Genomic DNA, 19250 nt, shown 5'->3' with positions numbered 1-19250 from the left:
ATTTACAGGAACAACTATAAAGGACACATGGACAAAAACAAGAAGGGATGGAAACCGGGGAGGGAGGTGGGCATCCCCACCCAGCAGGGGTGGTGGGGAGGGGTGGTTGAAAAGGCAGAAAACTGTACTTGAACAATAATAAAACTCAAAAGTATTTAATCAGTAAAAAGTAAAGAAAAATGCCCCACTATACTCTTCCATGTACTTAAGACAGAACTGGGAGAAAAGATTTAAAAAAACACACAAAAGGAACCATGACTCTGAGTTTCCTTTCCAGCCAGTGCTGAGCCATGGGCATCTCTCAGGACAACCGACACAAGCACTGCAAGACCCGGGGCAAGAGAAAGCCCCATCACAAGATTCGAAAAGATGAGTTGGGACGCCCTGCTGCCAACAAGAAGATGGTCTTCCCCCGTGCCCCCCGCATATACAGTCTGTGTGCAGGGAGGACATGGGCAACTTCTCCTGGGGCTCTCAGTGTTGTACACGCAAAACGAGGATTACTGATGTCAACAGTACACCCAACGACAAACTGACCTGCACCAAGACCCTAGTAAAGAACTGCATCATGCTCACTGACATCACACCATACTGACAGTGGCACAGGTTCCATTATGCACTGCCCCTGGGCTACAGATGGGGGCCAAGCTGACTCCCAAGGAGGAAGAGATTTTAAACCAAAAAAAAAAAAAAACGTTCAAAAAATTTCAGAAGAAATATGATGAAAGGAAAAAGAGTGCCACAGTCAGCAGTCTTCTCAAGGAGCAGTTCCAGCAGGGCAGGCTTCTTGCGTGTATCACTTCAAGACCAGGATGATGTGGCGACACAGCAGATGGCTATGTGCTAGAGGTCAAGGAACTAGAGTTCTGAGGAAAATCAATGCCTGGAAAGGCAAGTAAGTCCTCCTTCCCCCACCTTGGCCCAAAGACAAAGAAAAAAGGAAGAAGAAGAAAACAACAGAAAGGTACTAAGGTACAAAAAACAACAAAGATAAAGAGCAAGCCAAGAAGGTATCACGTAAGTAAAAAGAGTATCCAAACTCTTTACTATAAGATGTATTATAAAATAACTATAAAACTATGAATTCAATTAACTAAAAATATAAAATTAAAGAAAATCAAAGTTGAAAGCTAAAAATTAAGAAATGAATCTATTAAAAAATTTTTTTAAAAGTCCTTGTTTCCTATGGGGGGTGAGAGTGGGACTAATGGGACATTCAAGTGCTAAAAAAACAAAGACTGTGGGTAAAGTATGTACTCATGCTACTGGAATTCAACATTTCATATGAGTAACTTTAAATCATGAAAGCGTTAATAATGCTGTACAGGTATCAAAAACCAATTTTACATCTTTTATATCATGCAGCATATTTTGACAGAGTGATCTTAGTTTCTTTACATAGAAATTAGTTGTTCATCATGAGTTAAGGAGCTTCCATAGTTAGGAGTGCAGTGTAGTGAAGAAATCTACAAAAGTACCCAAATATAACTGGAGAGAGAGTATCACATAAAAACAGTTTAAGAAAGCTTACTAAGTAGAAGTTAAGTATAAATTGTAAATATAAAATGATACTAAATGCATACCAATAAATACACAGAAACATTCAAGTAAGTTATTTGTCAAATAAACACCCCTAAAAAGTTTTATATTTTTCTTAACTAGGTTGCCACCACTGAAAATATTTTGCAACTCCTATTTTGCTTCCAAACTAGTTTATAATCAAATCACACAGGGAAATGTGCCTCGTAACTTTGAAGACTCATTTTGGACCCCAAACAGTACCACCCATACAAATCATTTAACCAGACCTGAAAAATGATTTTTGGTTGCCAAAATCAAATCCATCCTGAAATAATGAAGATTTTCCTTTACAGAAATTCCAAATATTCAATATCATCTCATACTCTGGAAGCAACTCCTAAATAATTCCTTAGATGTTTTAAGAAAAGGCAGAACTTCCACTTCCAGAAAAGATGGAATAACAGGGACCAGGTCTACCCTACACCTGAAACAACTAAAAATATGGACAAAATATATTTTCAAAACATGGACATCAGGCAAGAAAGGACAGTGATCCCTGAGAAATGGTAAGCAAGCAAGGTGAGCCACGCAACTGCCCAAGTTTGCTGCCTAGGTAGTTTCCAGACCACAGTACGGGAAGGGGGAACCCAGGTGGAACTCAAGAGGCCAACCTTAGTTGAGAAGACGGAGCTGAGAATCTGGAAAGGCCAAGACAGCTAGAGCCAAGACAGTGCACAGTACTGGAGAAAAAAGAGCTGCACAGAGAAAGAGACCTGCAGGGGATCCTTTCAGTATTCAGCTGAGTACTAGCTGGGTAATGAAAAAAATACAGCTAACATCACAATGGTACAATGCTTCCTCCCCATGTCTAGGGGAAAAGCAAGGATGCCCATTTATACACTTCCATTCAACATGCTCCTTGAAGTCCCAGCCAGTACAGTAAGACAACAATCAGAATGTCAAGGCAAGAAGTAAAATTGTCTTTCTTTGTAATGATATAATTATGTATGAAAAAAAAAACCTAGAAGTAATGGAAGAAATTAGAAAATTTATTTTTATTTAGTTTATCAGAATCACAATCATATCAATAAAAACAAACTGTACTCAGTTGAAGAGGTCTCCAATAAAGAAAGGCTTCCAGGAAGAAAAAGTTTAGAGAAGGCTTTTTGAGAGTAAGAAAGAAAATGGTTTGGAAGCCAGAAACAGAATACTTTATATAAAGCATAGCCTTTATAATGTATGGAGGGGGGGCGGGGGGGAGAAAGGAGGAAATCATATGGAAAATAGAGAAGATCATATGGGGGGGCAAAGATTCAAAACTAGAGAATGATAGTTGATGGATGGAAACAGCCTAGGAGTGTGGTTCAGACACAGGTGCTTGGATTTCATAGAATAAGAAAGCACAGACTAATAAAGAAGGGAAAATAAAACAGGATGTAGGAAACGTTTTCTGGGAAGAAACTGGCAACAGGACAACCAACAGGAAGCTATTTTAGTAATCCAGACATAGTCTGAAGATGATTTAGAATCAGGATAGAAACAAAAATGAGAGGTTCAAAGTCCAAAGCCACAGAGAAAAGAGTTAAATGATTTGGCAGTGTTTCAAGGGTCTGTGTTTCAGGATTTCAAGATTCAGGTGTTGGGAGGATGGGTTACCAACAGTGGGACCCAAAAGACTCAACAATCAGCTCTTCAAGGGAGGCGAAGCAGGGGCCCCTCTCCAGCTTCCAGTTACCTTTCTGAAAAGCACCTTGAATGGTAAAGCCAAGATCTAAAACACAGGAGGTTAAAGGAAAACAAGAAAAAAGGACAGTAAAAATATACATTTTATTTTTTAAATATATATATTTTTTAAAGATTTTATTTATTTATTTTTAGAGAGGGAAGGGAGGGAGAAAGAGAGAGAGAGAGAGAGAAAGAGAGAGGGAAACATCAATGTACGGTTGCTGGGGGCCATGGCCTACGACCCAGGCATGTGCCCTGACAGGGAATCGAACTTGCGATGCTTTGGTTCACAGCCTACGCTCAATCCACTGAGCTACACCAGCCAAGGCTAAAAATATACATTTTAAAACACGGTAAATAAAAGTCTAGAGAGCATTCACTTCAAAAGCAAACACAGGGCATCAGTGTTGAGCCCTGGCTCGGTCAGGTTCAGGAAGCACAGGGTGGCGTCACAATGAGCTAAAGCCAACTCACAAGCTGTGTGGGGGGCACAGGGTCCTCTTTTTAAAGTTTTCAAACTAGCCCTTTCTGGCTTGAAATGTGATGTCTTTTGTATTTTCATTCTCTTATTTTGTTTTGTTTTGTTTTGTTGTTACTTCAAAGAGTCTTTTCACTAATTCTCTTGGTGTTTTAAAAATAACATTTTTGACCCTCTGGGCCCATGTTTCGGCCATATATTGGAACTGTGGGAGTGTAAATAGATCTCCTCTCATTATACCAACCCACAGACCCACCTGCACGGTTTAAGCAGAAATTAGTAATTAGTCTGCTCTTTTGTTTAAAGGAATAAAGAGCCAAACTGCAAATGAAAACATCATAAATTTTAAACACTTTGGTATATTTAAAAATGTAACACTGCTACAATGAAAAGAAGGTTGAGTACTTGGTGAAAGATTTGTTTTAAAATCTGTTGTTCATGGTGCATTTAAGTGGAGAGAGTCTATACTTAGAAGTCCCACAGAAATATACATCTAGATAAAACAGCTCCTCATAAAAAGGAAATTACTGAGCATCATATACCACCAGCAATATTTTCCCGGAAAGAAAAACATACGGCTCCTTGGAGGGCCCTGGCTTCACGCGTTACTTTGTGTTTCCTTCCCCCACTCCAGGACCAGGCAGATGCTCAAGACGTTCATCTTGATATACTGACCTGGGCCTAGGTTAGGAGGTCTGGGTCACCTCCACTTTTTGGAGTACTTAGTATGTGCTTAAAAGAAAGACATGCCAAAACAGCATTATAAAAATTGTGGTGTATTTTAAATGCATACATTTAATCAATTAAAATACTTTTGGGAAAAGAATACAATGTAACTGTGCTACTCTTCACAAAATACAGGATTCATAAACATGTTCATTTTTCTTAAACCACAGATGGTATGGTCTGGTAACTGAAACAATGTTAAAGTTATAATCAATACCTTCTTTTAGTCCTGTAAATTCATCTCTTAGACTTTATATCTACTATGTGCAAACCATTCTGCTGGGTGCCACAGAAAAAAACATAGTATAAACTTGTTTTGAGCTCAAGGTATCAAGAGAGATCCCCTGACAGCTCTCTCTTTTCTAGTTGAGCAACTATAAGGAATTTCTAACAATTATCACTCCATCTTACTTGCTACCTTCTCCACTCAAGAAGCTTTAATTTTCTTTCTCTCCTGGGTCCTTCTTACATACCTTTAAACAGGTTTTCTATTATACCTTAAGATATTGCCTTCTCAACCTTGCCCTGCTTCTATTTTCTCCTTCCTTTCTTTCCAAACATCCAGAAATAAACTACACACTACTATCTCTCTCCCTACCATCCACTATCTCCTTAGTGCCTAACAATCTAGGTCAATAAATGAACATACAGAATTTGTAGCAACTGACAAAACAATGGGTCAATCAGCATCTTCTAAGTATGATCAGCACTACCAGAGCTTAATCACCTGTTACTGTGAAAAGTATCAAGCCCCTAATGTGCAAAGCTGAGAATCACTGGTTAGCCATCAAGTACAGACACTCCACAATTGTACTTACAAACAACTTAGTGATAAGTGAATGAAAGATGGCAAGAGATGGGGTGGACTGGAGGAAAGGAGACACTAAGGAGTAATAGCCAAGAAAGAGACATGAAAGGGGTCATGAAAGCAAAAAGTTATTGAACTAAAGATAAGTAAAATGAAGGAAAATGGGCTAGATTCCCATTCCATGAGCCTCTGGTTAAGAATCAAATTAAATTAATGCTAGTTCAGTGAACCACTTGGAGAGTTATTAAATATGTAAAGACTTTTAAAGCAGTAGAAATCATCTTAAACAGCAGAAATCGTCTTTCCCAGTACCTGTACCCAAAGACCCTCCTGGGCAATCCTTTCTGATTTCATTCCTTTCACTGGTTCACTACCTGGCCCTCCTGTGATAGATCAGCACTTGCCTCAGGTGATCAAGAGGTCACTTCCTTTATTCTCACCTCTTACAGATAAGCTTAAATGAGTCACCACTTTCTAAAACTCCACCTGAAATCATTTGCATGGTTATAAGGACTAGCTTTACTCAAGCAAGCATATTAACTAGAAATGACAAGCATCATTCTGGTTTGTGATTATCTTCTTTGAATAGCACTTTACAATGCATTTATGAATTCAAATATATGGAATCACACTATTATTTCTAAGGTCATTTCCAGTTCTAAAATGCAGTATAAACCAAGAGTCTGAGTGTGACATTGCATCGTTAGCCTAAGATAGCTGTTGGCCCTGTACCCCAACACCAACTTTATAAAGTATACCACTGTGCTAGTGATCATTCTCCACATACTGCCTTAAATATGCTCCTTCGTGTACAGACTGTTCCCTCTGCCTGCAATGTCCTTTTCCTTCCGGACTTTAAGGGGAGTGTCACCTACCCTGGAAAGGCTTTCTTGACCTCAGCTTTGTTGATGACTTTCTTTTTCACCCTGGCCCCATCCCTTGTACTGCCTATTGTAGCACTTATTACACCAAATGACATTCATCTGGGCTCACGTCTACCTCACCCACTTGGCTGTGAACTCCTCGGGAGCAAAGATCCCTTCACATCCCATCCTTGTAGTCCTAGCTTCTACCACAACCTTCAGCACATGGTACTCCTCAGACATTCAGTGAAACTGCGGTCACGTGAGTCCTAGTACATGAAACGATTTGAAAAGAAATAACCATCCTGATCATTTCTGCTGATGAAGAATAAAAGGATACTCATTAATAAGTCTTCAATGACTAAATAAAGTTTTCAGACAAACTAAAAATTTTCATTACAATATTCTTTCTGTGATCTTAAAATGTTTACCTAATAATGTTTGCCTATTAGTGGTTTAATAGAAATTAAAGAAAAATATAACCTGGAGACATGTATTTAATTTATTTAAACCATTAGAATGACTAAGGATTTTTTAAAATTCTATTTTTAGTTTTCTTTCCTAACTTCAACTGAAAAATATTTATTGGGGACCTACTATGGGTAACTTATAGTGCTAAATACTGGTGATACAAACATGAACAAAATAGGCAAGGCAGTTCTATTCATGCAGCTATGTTCTAGCAGGGAAACAATAGGCAAATATTTAACTACAATTGTATTAAGTGATCTGAGTGTTTAAAAGGAGCACATGTCCTGGTCTGGGCTTGTGGTGATTAGGAAATCCCTGAAGAAGTGACATGTAAACTGAGCTCTAAGGACTGAAGAGACATCAACGAAGGTCAGAGTGAGGGCCATGAGTAGGCCATGGGAACAGGAAGAGCAAAGAAGAGACCCTGAGTGGGGAGGGATATGCGTCTCAAGAGCCAGGAGAGGGTCAGTGTGGCAACAGTACAGGCAGCAAAGAGGAGAGCCGCAGGGAGGGAGGCAGAGTCTGCACTGGGCACTCAAGAGAACGAGACAGACCAGGTACTTACTGTCATGAAGTTTATATTCCAGAGAGGGGATGCAGGGTTTTGAGGACTCATTAACTGTTTAAAGCAGGGAAAAATGTGATCGGATTTATACCTGCTTTTTAAGTAAATGTTATATATGAGGTACAACATACAGAACAGTATGTAGTTTTAAAAGATTACTCTTGCCACAGTTTCAACAATTCTGAGGCAGAGAATTCTCTCCTTACAAAAGAAAAAACAGGCTCTGCAAAGCTAAGTGATTTATTTGAGATTATTTATTCAAACATTTGAGTGCCTACAATATGGCAGGCATAGCACAGCATGTGCTTGGGGGATGCAGGGCAGAGATGAATGCAACAGTCTTGCTCTTAAGAAACTCACAATCTAGTAAAAGAGACAGATCTTGAAACAAGCTATAGTGTAGTCCACAGCAGTAACGAGTAAAGTATTAGTGTGTAGAGGGAATTAAATCTCCCTAGGAAGAACTAATTTCACCTCTGTGTTAAACACACATTTTTTTCCATGCTATTAGAGTAGACGAATTTTCAGTCATTCCTGTGCTTGGAACATAGTGGGGACTTGGGCAAATATCTGTAATACAAACCAGCCCAGGACTTTTAATTCCTAGTTCAGTGCCTTTCGAGTAAGCAGCTGTGCCCCTAACTCTGGAAGAGTATGCATTAACTCCAAGGCGCTCTTCTTTTCAAGCTGCTTTCAGAGCCAGTTTACAAGCCACACACACAACACACACAAAGTCTCATTAAATTAAAGCCAAACCTCATTTGTGACCCAGCCTTAAAATCCCTAACAATATCCAAACCTAGTTTTTAAAAGCAAATCTTCATTCAGAAGAAATGTTCTTAGGAAAACAATCAAGAAAATATGCCACATATTCCTTCATAATACATGATCTCTGTTCTGAAAGGACTTGTATTTTAGTTTCTAATTGGAAAGATAAAACATAGCCCATAAAACAAAATTCAAGGTAGCACTTGTTTATTTATTTAAAATATTTATAAATTGCCTGCCACAGGCCAGGACAGGAGCTGTCTTAGGGATGCACACCTGAGTGCAGACAGAAGTCTGCCTTCAAGGAACTCACCATCTCTTGCAGGGAAGCTGACGACACACCCCCCGAGACAACCAGCGCTGTAACTCAGCGGGCACACACAGAGAACATGGAGGCTGCGTACAGATGCCAGAGGTTCTAGCTCATCAGCCACCTATTCCTACCGGTCGGTGCCCATGCCTTATCAGTTGTTAAATATTTTAATATTACCCCTGATGATAAAACAAACTAATAAATATTGTAAGTAATTGCTATATGAAAAAATTAACACAAAAATTAATGTTAAAAGGATTCAGAGGAGATGCTGAGAGCTAACATCTACGGGTGATCTTGGAATCTCCTGGGTTTCTCATCCAGGAAGGTTAGCATATTTGGTAAAAGAGCTGGTTCTAGCCCTGGCTGGCATAGCTCAGTGGACTGAGCACAGGCTGCAAACCAAAGCATCACAAATTCGATTCCCAGTCAGGGCACATGCCTGGGTCGTAGGCCATGGCCCCCAGCAACCGCACATTGATGTTTCTCTCTCTCTCTCTCTTTCTCTCTCTCTCTCCCTCCCTTCCCTCTCTAAAAATAAATAAATAAAATCTTAAAAAAAAAAAAAAAAAAGAGCTGGTTCTAGGTAAGGAGAATACACTTACCAAAAGGCCAGTGGCTGGGAATACCCAGGTATAGCCCTTCAATTATGTTGAGGATATGGTTTAGAAGTGTGCTGTCCAACATGGTAGCCATTAGCGACATGCAGCTACTTAGAACCTGACATGCAGTTAGTCTGAATTGAGATGTGTTAAGTGAAAAATACACTCCAGATCTCAAACACTTAACATGAAAAAAAAAGGAAAAGCACCTTGATTTTTAAAACTGATTACATTTACATAATATTTTAGATATATTGAAATAAATAAAATGTTATACAAATCAATTTTATCCTTTCTACTTTTTTTAATGGTGGTACTAGAAAAGTTAAAATGACTTTTAACTTATGTCGCTCATATTTGTGGTTTGCATTCTGTTTCTACTGGACAGTTCTGGTCTAGAGAGCTTTAAATAACAAGCTAAAGAGTTGAAACTCTAGGAGAGGAAACACCACTGAAGGTTTTCAGACTTCAATACCTGGGGTAGATCTGGAGAGGGGGCAGGAAACATGAACAAAGCATTGTTTCAGGAAGGTTAATGTGGGGCAATCTGCAGGGTCAAAGACACTGAGGTAGTTGTCAATGTCAAAACGTAGTGAATGTCAAAGGGTAAGCAGGCTCGGCTGGCAAGTGCACCCTGTCTTTAGAAGTTCACATTGGGTAGAGAGAGGAGGGAGAAATCAAGAGCAGGGTGAGGTGAGGGAAGACAAACAGCTGCAAAAGCTGACCCCAGTCTGGACAACCAAGGTGCACTGCTCAGCAGACTTGGCAACTTCAGCCAACAGATTAGGTTAGATCTCGTCTGCCTCACTGGTAAGGTCTCCCGGGCAGAGGCACAGTTCAGAGGGAGAACAGGATCAGGATGCTCTTCAGCAGGCTACCAGAAACTACAAGATAGCAATAAAATATAAAATCAAAATCCCAGACACACAACAGTCAACGAATATTTACTGGGAGTTTGCTGTATGCATGAGTCTTGGCTAGGTTCTGGAGACATGAGAAACAAAACAGGCGTAGTCCTGAATCACACTGTGATGAGAGCGATGAAAAAAGAACAGGAGCTCTGAGATATCTAAATGAGGGTGGAGGTGGTAGGACAAAGTCATAAAGGAAAGCCTCTCTGAGGAAGTGACAATTTAATCTGAACCCTGAAGTCAGGTAGGAAGCAGAGGAAGAATAGCCCACACCAGGAGAGTGGTAGGTACAATAACCTTGAGGCTGGAAAAGGCTTGGGTACCTCAAGGAACTAAAAGACTGATTGGAGTCAGAAGGTCAGACACGGGGGTGGGTGGTAAAAGAAATGAGAAGGCTGGAGAGACAGCTGGAGGCTAGATCTTGGCAGAGCCTCATAAGATGAAATACAAAATCCCAAATGACCTGAGTGCATTGGGAAGCCATAAGGGGTGTTGACCAGGAAAGTGGTCAGATCCTGACGGAGTTCTAAGTGCTCCAACTACCTATGCTCCACTCAGCCTAATGAACCTGAGCCAGCTTGGCAGCAAAGGGACAGAAGCCAGTATTTGTAGTTGAGCAGCAGGATATCAGGTCTGGGATAACAGAGTTCATTACAAGGCCCTCCAAGCATTCCTGGGTTGCAAGTGTGGGACAAGGATGGCATCCCTGAAAATTATGGAAAAATCAGATGGAAAAGCTGATATGGGAAGCAAAGTTAGGCATAACCTGAAGCACAGTGAGTCATGAACTAGTGAAGAATTTCAGCAGGTAAGCATGGATGTTATTTGGATTATGGAAGAAAGAACAGGCACGGTCATGCAGGTTAGTAGATAGAGAGGTGATAGATATTCTAAGTACCAAAAGTAAATAATATTTTCAAGGAATAGAAAAAGAGAAAAATAAAACAAGGACAACAAAAGGAGCCCTAGCCTGATCCTCGGTGTTATCTCTGGAACACAGGTCAGGAGAAAAGTGTATCAGAAGGGATATAGCATGAAGGGATTTTGCAGGGGATGGCAGGGTGAGGTAACTGTCCGGTGGCCTGACTGTGGCCGTGCTTACATGAGTCTATATGTGTATTAACATTCACAGAACTACATACACACTGAAAGTCAATGTTGCTATATACTATTTTAAAATTTAAAGTCAAAAGGACTGGTTGCTAAAGGGAAACAGAAAAAGATGCTGTAGGAAATTTAACTATTAGCTAATTTGTAACCTTAGGAAAAGCCTCAGTGAGTAGCGCGGCTGGGAGCCAGGCTGCAGAGGCTCAAGAATGACTGAGTAGTAAAAGGAAGCAGTCATCGCAGAACTTGAGGTGAAAGGCAGAACAGAAAGGTGCAGCAGCTCACACAGATGAGCAGCACCGGGAGACTGAGCAAACTGGCAGAGCCAGACTTCCCAGACCATGAGTTGTTCCATTTAAGTGTTCTTCTAGAATATGCGTCTTCTACATGAACTATTCACATTTTTCTTGTCCCATTAAACTAAAACCGCTAAAATGAACCTGAAGTTATTACATTTTTAACTTTGCTCCTTAGTCAACTTACATTTACTGTGTCCCTGCTATGTGCAAAGCACTGTGCTAGATGCAAAAGTTCTTGGTCTCTGGAGAACACACGGGATTAATCACAACAGCAAGGTAGTGTAGCAGAGGTCTGCACAAAGGGCTCTGAAAGCCTTGACCTCTAAATTAAATGCACTCTATTTACCTTGATAAAAATTAAACAGGAAGGAAATAAAAACAATGCACAGATGTGCTTTGGTACAAATTTTCTTAATTTTTTTAAAGGCTAAGAATGAGTTTAACATTAAGTTCTTAAATTAGGTATGGGCAACCTAATTATCAGCGGCATTTCCCTTTACTATTTCTCTCTACTTTTCAGTGCCCTTCCCGTATATTTTCCCCTCGATAATTTAGGGGGCAAAATGGAACAAGTGCCGGCTTTGAAACCATACAGACTTGAGGCTAAATCTATGACCCTGAACTTCCTAGCTGTGTGGCTCTTGGAGGCTCTCTTTCTCTTCCATGAAACAGTGATGATACCTACCCCACAGGCTTGGGTTGAGGTCAGGGTTAGAATAAAATATGGGAAGCATGCGATAAATGTCACTACTATTTGAACAAATGATATTTTCTGATTTTAAAATTTTTTAAGTGCTTCCTTTTGAAGGAGGAAAAATATTATTTTGTTTCAAGGCCATGACATTTATCTGCTACCTTAGAAAAGTAGCTCTCGAGAATTTCTTCTCCTTCAGCCCTACCGCAAACTAGTCTGCTCAAATAATGTGTGGGACAAGCCCTTAAAATCCACGGAGAACTAAGGAAATGTAAAGGTGTCCCAAGTGGGACAAGCCAGCCTGATCTGTGTTCTCGATACTTGCCCTAGTGAAGGAACCTACGACATTCACAGCCCCCCCCCCACTACCTACCTACAGAAATACTACACACTGTGTCAGTGCAAGACAATGTGCTAAAAGTTCTGCTTTTTAAGAGGCATTTGTATAACTCTACCAAAAGTATAAGTATAATTTCAAAGGTAAGATCACGGATGCTTCTCCAAATCAATAGGAAACTATCATCCTACTGAAATTCCCTACATCAATGAAATAGTCTCTACCGTTAATGCTAAGATACACCTTATTTCTGTAAGATGAACTGCTGTGGGGGGAGGGGCGGAGCGCCAACTAATGACGTTTTATTCACTGACGATGGAGAAACATCTCTGGCAAATTTTGTTGTATAATTTTGCTTGTATTGTAATACACACGCAAACTTGAAATCTGCCTAATCCCTCGCTCAATCTCTAACACAGATGCTAAAATGCAATAAAATAGCTAAAACATACATGAGAAAGCAAGGATTCTTAAAAGACCCAGACTGGTACCCTGTGCCCAAAGAACTGAGGATGGGCTGGTTCTTAACGCGCCTCGCGGCGGCTCCCGATGCTGGGTGTCCACAGACACCAGAGTGTATCCTTAGCCCACTCTGGGCTGCCTAGTGGCCCCGCCGGTTTGAAACTAAAGGGGGCTCAACCCAAGGAAGGCAAACAACACTCCTCGGGTTGTTTCGTCCAATGGCCCAATGTTATTCCCCTTGATTTCTCGTGGAAAGTCTGAATTTCCCGTCGAAAATGGCCACATACGCAGGGCTCTGGGATGAGGGGATGAGGCGTGGAGGGGTGAAGGGGTGGGACTCCCGGCCCGGGGTAAGCAGAACACATTCACTCCGTCACGCAGGTCCTGCACACGGACAGGGACCAGGAGGCTCCGAGGCCTGACACGTCCCTCGGACACGAACCTCCGAGGGCCTCGACTCGACGAAGCGACGGGGACCCTCCCCGCCCAGAGCCCCCCCACCCCGCCACCGCGAAGGGAAGCGAACCCGACCCGACCAGCCCACCCGGAAGCCCTCCCCAGCTCACACCTGCCGGCGCGTGACGCCCACAGCCGCGCGCGCCCGCCCGTCCGTCCCGGCCCTGCCATTCGGGGCTCCCCTTCTCCGTGGACCGCACGTCGCCCGCGTTCCTCCCAGCCCCGAGGTCAAACCCACCAGACTCCCGCCCCCACGGAGCACGCGCTCAACGCCCCTGCCCCGGCCGGGCCCCGCGCGCGCTCACGCCCCTCCCGGCCCTCTCCCCGCCGCGCTCGCTCACTCGCGAGGACTAGCACAGTCTGCGCCTCAGCTTGACAGGCCGGCCCGCGCCGCGCGCTCCCGCGAGCGTTCTCGCCCACCCGGCCACCCAGTTCTGACTCGCGGTGTGCGGGGGAGGGGAAGAGCAGCAGTGGCCGTCGGTCCTCACTCACCGCCGAGCCGTGCCGGTTCCGAGTGCGCGGCGTTCCGCTGTGAGGCGATGCGCTGCGATGTGCGCGGTCCCCGCTTCTCCGCTGGCTGTGGAGGCGACGTAGTAGGGGGCACTGAGGAGAGCGGGGGTCAGTCCCGCCCGCTTCACCTCCCAGAAACACGGGGACCCCAGAAACTAAAAACAAAATAAACAAACTTTCCCCTCCGCCTCCCTCCCCCAAAACCACAACACAAACACTCGGAGGCCTGCCCGCAGCCTCACTCTATTGGCTGTAGGGAGGATGCCTCAGGCTGTCACTGGCTAGTTTTTGTGCTCGTCAACATTACGCTCCGCCCCTCCAATTCCTCGCCGCGGCCGTCACCCCTCATTGGTCAAGCGCTTCCCGTTTGACGAGCTAGGATTGGCTGAGCTGCCTGCGCCAATCATTCGGGGACACACCCCCTTAGCATCCCAGAGGCCGCTTCCTCGGTCGCGGACCGGGAGAGACGAAGGGGAAACTAGAGCATGATGGCGGCCGAACTCAGTTGGCGCAACCATGATCTTTTTTGGTTTTTTAGCTCATTAGTAACAAGCCTTCACGCAATATCCCCTAAGTTCCTTTCTCCATCCAGTACTTCCTAATAACGGAATGTATACGTGCCGGCTCCTTGATTTATCGCCTCCGAAGTGCTGAGTGTGGGCTGGTTATGCGTCATTGGGCGGTCTGGATGTCACTCCCTAGTTAAATCCTCGAACTATTGGTGGAACGGCAAGAAAGCCCGTCCAACAACAAGAGCCAATGCCATTGGTTTGACTCCACTGAGTTTTTTTCCAGGCACCTTATTGGGCAAATAGGTTCGTCGGTCAGCTGTGGATTCCCGTGCTACAGTTAATTGTTAGCTAGGTAGTGTGGGTGACTCCTGAAGTTGACGGCTATTGCGTGCCCACTATGTGCCAAATACTGTTCAGAGGCCTTTACAGGGATTATCTGGTTAAACCTGTGAGTTTTACGTTCTCCAAATTTTACAGATAGGAAACAAAGGTGCAGAGAGGTTGGGAAACTTGCCCAAGGTCACCCAGATAGAAAGCAGTTGAGCCCGGCATTTGGTCCTAGATCTGATTCCAGAGCCTTCTCTCTTTTCATTGTATTTCAGTGCCTCTCTCTTAAGCCAGAATCATACCTGTCAGCCAATCCAACACCTTTAAAAATTTTCATTCAAAGCCCAATTTCCTCAATCAGTTTCTAGAAGTGACACTATTGGGAACTAAAGCTATGAAGAGGTTTCATGCCTCTGCCACATCCTCTTCTCCAGGGCCCATTCCTCCTCACCCTAAAATAAACAATCTTGGTGCTTCCCGACCAGAATCCCATCTATCTGTATGTTCATTTTCTCAGCTTTATACATGGACATTTCTTCCATCCTTGTGTGCCAAGCCCACCTCCTCATCCCCACCCCACCTTTAGAGAGAGTCCTCAAGAGCTGGAAGCAAGGAGGAACAGTCTGAAAAGAGAGAAAGAATAAACTGCTTTACAAATAAATAATTGCATGCAAAGGGAACAGCTCTTCAGCTCTTGGAAAGCTTCCAGAGTCACCCTGATGCCGTGCAAGACGTATGCTCCTGGCTCTTGGCCATTGGATTCTTTCTCTGTGGCAGCTTACAGTGAAGTGAATCCAACATTCCAGCCAGAGGAGGGCAGGATGCTTAGGACCCATTGCCAGAGAGCCAGCCCCAGCCTCCGGGGCTGTAATGATCTCCAGGAGTACAGTGCTGGACTCTAGCCTGCATTCCTCCATCTCAAGTAATTAACATTTTACCATCCCAAATCCCCATCCCTTGCAGCTTCAGTGGGATCAACGCCCTTGTTTCACTTCCTGATCCAAGCTGTTGTGTAACCTCATTGGCACTGCTTTAATAATAAAACAACCACTATAACACAGTAATAATGCTCAACACTTCAAGCCGTTCAGCAGAGAAAGACAACGCATTTCACGAACATCAAATAAGATAAACAGCAGGTATTCCTAGGACAACTGATGGCAGAAAATCATGAGTCAAATTCTAATAAAGGTCCTAAAATCCTGAATCCTTATAACCACACATATACCTCATATTAACATTCCAATACGGGATTTTGAGCTAGAAAACAGTGAACGAGAAGTGTTCAGGCTCCAAAACCTTCCTTATCTTTACAGTTGGTTGTTTGTACCTCTCTTTTAACCCTTAAACTAGTACTTGATTTTATAGTTAATTGTTGGACACATCTGTCTCCCCCAACGCAGCTGTAAATTTCTTGAAAACAAATGGCTTCTTTTTCATTTTTGTCTCTCTTGAAATGCTCTGATTGTTGAAGTTCTCCAAATAATGATTGCTCAGTAAATGAAGACTAGCTGGAGGAATATGACAGAACTGAAACCGTCCTACTTCAGGCACGTCAGGGAAGGCAGGGTTCTTCGAAAAGACAATAATGCTGGGAAAAACAGAAGGCAGGAGGAACAGAGGAAAACCAAATATGAAGGGGACTGACTCCATCAAAGAAGCCATAGGGATGAATCCAAAGAAGCTGAGCAGGACTGTTGAGCACAGGACATGGCGGACATCCATCACTAGTTAATAGGGTCTCCAGAAATTGGAGCCAACTCAATGGCACGTAAGGCATGTAAACACACAGAAATGTTTATTCAGCCTGTTGGCACTTCCCTAAGGTACAAAGGCTACACAGATTAATAAAACACTTCTGCCTTCAGGGGCCTCTGTCTAGTGGGGGTGACCAACAGGTAAACAAATAATCACAGTGCAGGTGGCCTGAAGCACATGGGAAGGACACAACTCAATCTTGGATGGACAGGGATGACTTCCCAGAAGGAGTGACATCTACAAGGTGAACTGAAGGGTGAATTGTGGTCAGCTAGGTCAGAGACTGGCAGTGTGTGATGACTCGGCATGTTTGCTCCCGGAGGGCAGGAAGCAGGAGAGGAATATCTAGGAACGACCAAAGTTTCTTCCTATGACCTTTGTCTTTGAGGGCCTTCAGCTGTCTGTCCACTCCACCTTGTTGTACTTCCCTCCCCAGGAGAAAGCAGGAGGTTGGAAACCCTGTCATGGTTGCCTATTCAGAACAGGAAAATAATTTTCAGGTAAGATTGTTGGGTTTTTTTTTCCTGAACATTAACATTGAGTAAAGATTTCCGACAATACAGAAAGTTTTACAGTAGAAAATAAAATCTCCCCCAAATCCCACTACTAGAGCCAACCACCATTAAGGAGAGTATCTTCCCAGACTCTTTTATGAATAGACACACTGGGATTTCTTCCAACAGCGGGGTGTGGTTTAGGGTCTTGTCTGCACTCTGAAAGCTCTCATTACTCAGAACTGAAACTTTGGAAGGAACCTGTCCTCACTTTCTATACTTATAGAAGGGAAGCCAATAAATCAACCAAATATTTATTGTAGAGGATGATAGTTTCAAATTCCCGTTGCAGCAAATGACAAATTACCACCTGTTACAGGACTTTGGGGCTTGCTCAGCCTACTGCAGAGTCGGTGGATGGCGGGGGCTGCTGTGCCTGCTGCCCCAGGGCTCACCGGCACGCTGTGGTGGCTGTAGAGTCAACCCATGCCTAGAAAGCCCAGGTCAAAGAATGACATGCTAGGGTACTGTCCTATGCTCTTTATTATTTCTTCTCTGCATGCTACTTGGAGAAAATATTTTTTGTTTGTTCCAACCCACCTGGCCTAGAGAGTAAAAAGACTTGTCAAGCCCCGCACACCTGTATACAGGCCAAGTACAGTGTGTTCTTGGAACGCTATACTATTCTTAGGGCTCTATATGTGTTGTTCTATGCAGCTGGCTTTTTGCTGGAGGGAAAGGCAGATTTAATGAGTGATAGCTGCCTTGGACGGCTACCAAAAGTGTTCTAAGCCATTCCAAGCAACAGGCCTTCCTTTTTTGCCTTCAGCGAGTGTTCTGTGATCCCTGAACACACTGGATAAAATCCAATGCAACAGGAATGTTCTGCAAACGATTCTGGAATGACCCACAAGCTTGGGGTGACATAACCAGCTGGAGCCGCTCCAGTTCTGACTTCTGTGTCACAGAACTCCCTCTACCCTTTGCACTGCCCCATTGCTATGAGACATTTGGAAGTGTTTGCAAAGCATTCTTTAATTCTTCCAAATGTTATAAACACGGAAGATCCCCGCAGAGGAACCTTATCCAAAAAGGCGAGAGGACAGGCGACAGCTGATACTGCTCACTCGGGCAATGGGTGTGGCCACAGCCAAGGCCAAGAGCAGTGGGGGAGGGGAACTTTCTAGAGGGTGCTGATTACAGAGGACATGCTTATAAGTGTTTATTACATGTCTGGTAGCATTTATTGTGCAACAAAACCCTTGTGACAAACTCTGTGCCACTTCTAAATCACCTCTCATTTCTATGACCACACTTCCTGAAAAGCTCGGAGTGAAGCAGCAGATGCTGAACTGCTCCAGTGCGCTGGCCAAGGCTAGACCCACAGGAGTTTCCCCGAGAGGACAGGGGAGGCGGTTGTTAACAATAGCTACCCTTTCGTGAACACTTGCTGTGTGTCAAGACACTGTGTGGGGGCTTTACATGCATCCTGGCAGTTAATCGCCGCAACAAATGTGGTTTTCCCTATTTCCAGGTAGGGAAACGGAGGTACTGAAGGGCTGGCTAACTTGCTCCAGGTCACCACAGGTAATAACCTTACAGTTGAACCCAGGTAGTCTGCTCTGACTCTAGAGTTAACCCTTTTCTATGCTGCTGTGTTGCTTCTGAGATGGCTGTCTTAAGAAAGCCGCGGTATTTCCGGGGAGACAACTGACCTCCCAATAAACTAGGCTTTATGAGCCTAAACCATGCTCCTTTCCCTGTGGACTCAGAGAAAGAAGAGCACGCTTCCTGACTAAATTCCTTCCCCTTATGGTCTTTCTTCCATTTCTTAATTGAGATCTGGCTCTCCTGCTCCCCCCAGTCAAAATTCATCCATCCATCCATTCATTCATTCATTCATTCCTCCCTCCCTCCCTCCCTTCTGTCTTCCCCTTTTCCTTCTATTTCCTTTTCTTAGCTATAAAACCTGGGGCCATCTCCACCATGGGTCCTCCCTCATTCTTTAAACCAGCTTCTAGCCCTAACTCCGCTGAAATTCATTTCTCCAAGTGCATCTATGACCTCTTGGTGGCCAAGATGCACGAGACTTGCTCAGTCCTTGTTTCCATGGCTTCACACTATGTTTTACCCTGAGAATCTTCTCTTGGCTTCCCAAAGTAGCCGGGTTCCCTCCCACCTCTACAACTGTGCATGCCCTTTTTCATACCACCTCTTTCCCTTAGCTTCTTCAAAGAAATCTGTCCATTCTTCTCGCCTTATGTCACCCTTCTGGGGGTGTGGGGGTGGGTTGGGGAGCTGGGTCATCGTCCTGGCTTCCTCTCTAAGGTTGTGATTTTCATCTCTTCATCTCCGGCCTTCCTTCTGCAGCCCGCCTACTGTGCGACCTTGTGCAAGTCACATGAACCGTCTGAGCTTCGGGTTCCTCATTTCTAAAATGTGTGTATATTTTATATATTTATATATGTAAATGTATATGTGTATATATACATTTATGTATAAATACATACATGTGTGTAAATGTGTCTATTTTTAATATTTCT

General features: G+C 43.4%; 2 long non-coding RNA genes and 1 pseudogene across 2 annotated transcripts in view; 1 reads left to right on the top strand and 2 right to left on the bottom strand.

Annotated features, from left to right (window-relative positions):
• LOC118499191 overlaps positions 1–14114 on the bottom strand; it is an 87872-nt gene extending 73758 nt beyond the window's left edge. Inside the window, exon 1 of the long non-coding RNA XR_004901715.1 lies at positions 13599–14114. This is a non-coding gene — a long non-coding RNA (uncharacterized LOC118499191). The remainder of the gene's footprint in view (positions 1–13598) is intronic.
• On the top strand, positions 227–2535 carry LOC118499189 (annotated as a pseudogene).
• Positions 6218–8594, bottom strand: LOC118499194. Its single transcript, XR_004901718.1, has 2 exons — positions 8264–8594; positions 6218–8201 (listed from the first exon to the last, which is right to left on the bottom strand). It is a non-coding gene; the product is annotated as an uncharacterized LOC118499194 (long non-coding RNA).
• Positions 14115–19250: the final 5136 nt, after the last annotated feature.

Source organism: Phyllostomus discolor, chromosome 2, assembly GCF_004126475.2.
Source record: "Phyllostomus discolor isolate MPI-MPIP mPhyDis1 chromosome 2, mPhyDis1.pri.v3, whole genome shotgun sequence".
Lineage (NCBI taxonomy): Eukaryota > Metazoa > Chordata > Mammalia > Chiroptera > Phyllostomidae > Phyllostomus > Phyllostomus discolor.
The sequence above is the reverse complement of the archived record's forward strand: the minus strand, read 5'-3'. Positions and strand labels throughout refer to the sequence as shown.